This window comes from Elephantulus edwardii, unplaced genomic scaffold (genome assembly GCF_000299155.1).
Source record: "Elephantulus edwardii isolate Elephantulus edwardi_28Jun2011 unplaced genomic scaffold, EleEdw1.0 scaffold00252, whole genome shotgun sequence".
Classification (NCBI taxonomy): Eukaryota; Metazoa; Chordata; class Mammalia; order Macroscelidea; family Macroscelididae; genus Elephantulus; species Elephantulus edwardii.
Window position 1 is genome coordinate 3,883,237 of NW_006400002.1, and position 7,023 is coordinate 3,890,259.

Here is a 7,023-nt window from a genome sequence, read left to right on the forward strand (position 1 = left end):
ACCGCGACCACCCGGGCCCCGCCGCGGCGCCACCTGCGCTCGGAGCGCTCTCCACCTGCGCCCGCAGACCCCGTGGCGCCCCTGGCCCTGCCGGTCCTCGGGTTGCTCAGCCCGCGGGCGCCTTCTTAGCCTCCGCGGGATCGCCCACCTGCGCCCGCAGAGCTGCCCGCCCCGACCCTGGCCCAGCCCTGGCCGCCCTGGCGATCCCGCGCTGTCCGCTCGTGTCCAGCGTCCCCGCCGCGGCTGCTGCCCGTCGCCGTGGCCCCAGGCCCAGCCCCTGCGCTCCCTCGCCTCCCGGGCGGGCGGGCGAGCTCTGCAGAGCGGCGGCGGCGGCTCATTACCATAGACCTGCTCGCGCCGCCGCCCTTAAAGCGGCGACGCCGGGTCCCCGCTGAAGGGGTGGGCCCACACTGCGCCTTCCCCTGCTTTAGCTTGCGCTAAGGTCTTCACTGGTCAAGACCCTATCCCAGTGACCTCAGGCCCGCTCATGCTCCACTCATCCTCACTATAGCCTAGATGGGAATTAGCAATTGAAAGCTAAAGAGCAGATGCTAACAGTGATGGCAGTACTCTAAGTGTGTGTGTAGGTAGAAGTTTTCAAAACATTTTGAAGAACTCTCAGAAACTCAGTCTGCACCGTCTGCTCACCTCCTTCTGTCCCCTAATGGACTGCTGCTAAGAGTTCGCACTGCTGTCCCCTCCTACAAGCCGGGGTCAGCGAAAAGGCCCAGACACCAAAGAGACACATTTCCACCCCTGGGGACCCACAAATGGGACCTGAGGCACCTGACCCCCTTATTGGCCTGAAATCATGATCTGATAACAATAAGTCTTGGTGCCCCACTGTTGGATAGACCAACAGCGGGGGGTTTCTCAGGAGGTGGTAAACTAGGAGTCACATTGGTTGAAAGCTAACTGGTCTAAACACATTAATATGCAGATTCTGAGGCCCAGAAAGGAGGAGACTTGCAGAGGGTCACAGCCTGTGAAGGTGGAGCCAAGCTTTCTTTCCATGCAGGTTTCAGTGGAGCAAATGTGGGTCCTAGACTTGTTGCGTGGTGCTCACTGCTCCACAGGGGCCTTCTGGAGAGACCACCTTTGGCATTATCTCAACTCCTTTCAGCCTGACTGGCACCTATTTCATCCAGCTCTGTGAAGCCTCCCAGGGCCCACAAGCTATTTGAAAGGGATTCCAGGAGTCCTCAAGGGGTCCAGTCATGAAGAGTCAGGCTGGGGCCTTCCCTTTCCATAGCCTATTCTAGGGTCCTCAGAACTGTAGAACTACCTGAGTGGGCAGCAGGGGACCCTGGTCAGGGGGTCAGTGGGCTGGTCTGAGGAAAAGACCTGGGCATTATTCCTATCCCTGCCACTGGCCCTTACCCAGCTGTGTAACTTGGGCCCAGATTCCTTCGCTCCAATGTTCTATTTGTAAAATGAGACAATTGAATAAAAGAAACAGTCTTCAAAATTTTACTCCACAATAAAATCTTGTCTTCAAGTAAAACCAAGAGAAGTAGCACTGCTGGGTGGAAGTGAAGGGCCAGATTCACACCACTTGGCTTCTACTCCAAGCTCATGGGCTTCCTTTGTCAAAATCCTCCATCTGTCCTGTGGGGGAGCCCAGTTTGAAGGCATTGGGACCAGAGTGAGAGCAGTCCTGAGCCTCTCATCACAGAAGAGATGGAAAACCTAGACAGCGTCTGGATGATGCCACGAGGAGAAACCAGCTGTTCCTTTTCTTCCCCAGGGGAAAAAGCAGGAAAAAAAGATGAGGGGCTTGGTTGCAGCAAGAAGGATTAGGGAGGGCTCAACATTCCTGCCAGTAGTGAGTGGTCAGGATGGGAAGAAAGAAATGGGAGAACAGAAGATGAACTTTCTTTTGGCCTGGCCAACAGCAGCTCCAGAGGCTGAGGGGTGGCTTAAGTGGCCTACCCCAGGCCAGGCCTCTCTGGGTTTCCTTTGACTCTGATTTGGGAGGACCTCGGGGCTGCGTGGGCACTCTGCTCTTCACCTAATAGCCATGTGGTGCGGGGAATGTTCGGAAATTATACCATCTGTTAATTACGCCTTGAATCAGAGTTGGGTAATGAGACTCTCATTTCGAATGAAAGCCCAAGCAAACACATGGAGGAACGGCAGCTCCCCATTCATCCTTCTCCCTTTGTAGCTAATAGAAGCTTTCTGAGGGAGCAAGAGCGGCCTTGGCGCTGGATCATGGAATGCAGTTCTGGAGCCTGGCCCTGGGAGTTTGCGGGAGAAGACACAGAAATTGGGAGCTCCACTCCCAGGAGAGGCCTTTCTGCTCAAGGGCTGGCAGGCTGAGGGGTGCAAGGAACCTCTCCCTTCAGCTCTGAGCAAATAGTTCTTAATCCCCTTCCTCCCTCCCTTCCCCCAGGGGCACAGACTGGAAGGCAGCGACTAGGGGGCCTCTGCTCCCATCCACACCCATCTCCCAAAAGCAGGAAGGAAGCTTCCAAGTCTTATACAAGAAATCCCCAGATTAACTATAAGATCCCTTCCTAAATATGTCTTTAAGTGGGACTTATAGGTAAGCTGGATCAGGTATACATGGTGCTTTACTTCTCATAGTGGGTTGGGTTGTTGTTGTTATTTTGTACCGTTGAGTAACTTGTGACTCATAGCGACCCTATGTACAACAGCTCTGAACCCTGCTCTATCTTGAACCAACCTTATCGTCTCTGACACACCTAACCCCATTACCCCAGTCACTGAATCAATCTATCTCATTGAAGGTCTTCTTCTCCTGCACTGTCCCTCCATTCTCCCAAGCATGATGTCCCTCTCCAAAAACCGGTTCCTCCTTGCAACATGCCCAAAGTATGTCAGATGGAGCTTCAGAATCCTTGCCTCCAAGGAGCTGCCTGGTTTTTACTCTCTCCAGGACAAACCTGTTTGTTCTCCTAGTGGTCCACGGTGTAGTCGACGACACTCTTCTCCAGCACCACAGCTCAATGGCATCAATTCTCTTTCTATCATCCCTAGTCATTATCCAGCTTTCTGATGCATAGCAAGTAATTGCAAAGACCATGGCCTGGGTCAGGCGCACCTTGGTCTCCAGACTGACACTGTTGCTCTTAAGTACTCTGGAGAGGTCCCTGATAGCAGACTTTCCCAATGCAGTTTGTCTTTTGATGTCCTGGTTGCTGGTACCAAGAGGATTGTGGAGCCAAGTGGGTTGGGTACGAGGCTGTTAATCAAAGGTCACCAGTTGGAATCCACAAGCTGCTTTGAAGGAGAAAGGTAAGGCAACCTGTTCCATGGCACCTGCAGCCCCAGGAACCTGGTGGAGGGTTAGCAGGAGCTGAAACAACTCTATGGAAGTGGTTTTGGCTTTTAGTTTTAGTGCAAGTGGAAGCTCAAAGTCTTTTCAATGACTTAAAAACTATACATGCAGAAAGTGAAGGTAATTGGGCTGAAGCATTCGTTCCAAGCAGAGTTTGATTTAAAAAACTGTTTCAAAACCAAAACACCCCAAATGCAATGCTGCTACTCTGATTACTCATAACAACCATATAGGAGAGTGTAGAGCTGCCCGTATGGTTTCTAAGGCTCTGTATTTTACAAAAGCAGACTGCCACATCTTTTTCCCCTGGAGTGGCTGGGGGGTTTGAATTGCTAGGTTGGTTACCAGTTGAGCTCTTTAACCAAGCCACCCTGCCTCCTTCTTGTTGTTAAGTGTCATTATTTTGAGTACAACCCATAATGGAAGGCGAATTTACATAATATTAAAGGGTAAATCTGAATTGTGAGTTGGATGTTCTTAACTTGGAGACTTAGTTTGTATCATCACTACAGCTCATGCCACCAGAGCACCAGGAGTCTCACATTAGGAGTGGTGGTCTCCTTGACCCTAATAGGAAGGACTTTGCAACTGTCCAGACTCTCAGTTGTCCCTCGAATAAGCAGGAGGTGCAGCAGGTTCCTGTTTCCATCCTAAGGAGACTTCTGCTCGTCTGGTGCAAACTTGAGGGGCAGTGACTCTGGGATAGACCCAGGGCCCCCATCTAGCTCTCATTCCTCCTCCACACTGCTCCTTGAGGATCCCTCAGGCTTGCAGCGAGTATAAGCTTGGATAAACAAAGTAGCAAGAATGACATGCATCAGGAATAATGGAGACAGAAAGGGCTAACAAATTCAAAAGCGAGAGCTCTGGTGGCTTAACGGTAAGGAGTTGTGCTGTCAACTGGAAGGCATGCAGTTCGGATCCACCACCTGCTCTGTGGGAGTAAGAAGGGCAGCCTCTCCTCTTGCAATTTACTGCCTCTAAAAACCTGCTGGAGGGCTAGCTATGGGTTGGTTCTGACTCCACGATACCTAACAACAGAGCAGTGTCAGTTGTTGTTATTAAGTGCCATTGAGTCAAGTACAACCCATAGTGTCCCTGTGAACAACAGATCTGACCCTTGTCCTATCCTGTGCCATCCTCACACTTCCTGACACGTTGCAGCAGTCACTGTGTCAATCCATCTGGTTGAGGGTCTTCCTCTCTTTTGCCGACCCTCCACCTTGCCATACATGATGTTTGAAGTTGCTAGGAGCAACAAGCTCTCCCAGCCACATACCTGAAGTATGTGAGATTAAGCTTTCTTTTCTTTGCCTCCAAGGAGCACTCTGGTTGCACTTTCTCCAAGAAATCTTTGTTTGCCCTTTTGGCCGTCCGTGGAACATTCAGCACTCTTCTCCAACACTACAGCTCAAAGGTATCAATTCTTCTTCTGTCATCTTTATTCTTCTGTCCAGTTCTCAGATGCATACACAGCAAGTGATTGGAAAGATTATGGTCTGAATCAGACATAACTTAGTGCTCAAACTGACATCATTGTTCCTCAATACTTTGGAGAGATCCCTGACCACAGACTTATCTTGATTTCAATATGTATCTTGATTTCCTGACTGCTGGTACCAAGGGTACTGATTATGGATCCAAGTTAGATGAAATTGTTGACAATTTCAATCTTTTCTCCTTCTATCATGATGTTGCCTATTGGTCCAGTGGTAAGAATTTTTGTCTTCTTGACTTTGAGATGCAATCCATACTGAAGGCTGTATTCGTTGATCTTCTACAACAAATGTGTCAAGTCCTCCTCATTTTCAGAAAGCAAAGTTGTGTCATCTGCATAATGCAGGTTACTGATGAGTCTTCTTCCAATTTTGATGTCACATTCTTCTTCATAGATTCCAGCTTTTCAGCATACAGACTGAACAGGCGTGGAGAAAGGATACAACCCGAACACATTCCTTGCTTAATTTTAAACTGTTTAGTGTTCCCTTGCCCTATTCTCACGACGGCCTCTTGATCTAGGTTTTGCACAAGCAAAATTAAGTGTTCTGGAATTCCTATTCTTCTTAGTCTTAACCAAAGTTTGTTGTGATCCACAAAGTCAAATGCCTTTGCACAGCTAATAAAGCATAAACAGACATTCTTCTGGTATTCTTTACTTTCAGCCAGGATCCATCTGACATTAGCAATAATACTCCTGGTACCATGGCCTCTTCTAAATCCTGATTGAACTTCTGGCAGTTCCTTATCTATGTACTATTCCAGCCTTTTTTTTTTTTTTAATGATCTTCAGCAGTTTTTTGCTTGCATATGATATTGTTAGATAGTTTCTACTTTCTGTTGAATCACCTTTCTTGGGATTTTCCTCCACACTCACAGAACAGGGAGGATGGAGGAACTCCCCAAAGCCTTCTTAGAGGAGATAGGCCTTAGGCTACATCTTGACACATCAGGTAGAAAAATGGAATTCATAAGTAAAGTCAGGTAAGTTCAGTGTTCTCTCAAAGCTCTCACAGGGGCTAAATGGCAGAGCTGGGATTTGAAAGCATGTAATCTGGCTCCAGAGTTCATAGTCTTAAGTAGTTTCCTACAAACGAATAAAGTGAATGAATGAAATGTGAGCATCTCACCATGCTTGGAGTCAAGACTGAAGCAAGAACACTGTGGCCACACAGAGAACAAGGTATCTCTGTTGGGGCAGTTCTTGAGTTTCTGGAAGAGACTTGGGCCTTGTGGACTGGTGTTCTGGGACCAATGGTCTGCTTGGATTGAGGGGAGTGGAAGGAGGTTGCTGATAGCAAGAGTCATGGTGACCTTGGTGGGTGAACAGGCTCTGAAGTCACAAATCAGAACGGAGAGGGGAAAGAGGTTTTGGCACCAGTGGCTGCTTCTGGGCTTGATATGGCTTTATAAAGGGTACAAATGGGGATGAGGGAAGCCTGGCCATTGGGCGCTTTAGGCACTGGGGCTCCTTCACCGTATGAGTGGTGCTGGTATAGGTGCTAAGGAACCAGTGGGCCTGGGAAAGGCCATAAACCCAAGTGTCCTGTCCCCTGAACAGCTCCGTCCATCTCATAGCCAGCCTGCTTTTTATCTCAGTTGAAGCTTGTATTCCTTGGGAGCAGCTCCCACCTCAGGTCTGACAGAGAACAGGGCACTCAGTCAGGGTTGTGTGGATTTTTCATGGCTAATATCCTTAATAAAATAAAATAAAATTTTTTATTTAGAAATATTTTTTTAATTTTGAAGTTTTAAGCATACAGAGAAATAAGAAGTACTAATTACTTGGATACCTTCCATCTCAATTTAATCAATGATCATTTTGATACTTAGCTTCCTGCCTCATAATATTTGGAAAATGATTTGATAGAAACCATGGCCCCCTACACACCCTGCACCTGCTAGCATGTTTCTCCTAATAGTCAGGGTTCCCCCCAGCCACAGCACTGCTGCCAAGGCCAAGAATATGGATGATAATTCCCAGTATAATTTTTAGTCCTATTCTAGTTCCCTAAGTCCCTGTGAAGGCTTTTGGCAGCTACTTCTTGCAACCCAGAAGTTCCTATGTTGGCTTTGGTATTTAATATCCCACTTTTCTCATTCCTCTTCTATGCTGCTGAAGAGTCCAGCTCGTGTTCCTTGTCAAATGTGCTAGAACCTGGATGGACCTGATTGAAGGGCCCCAAGTGGAGTCCTTCACAGAGTAACATTACGACATCTTA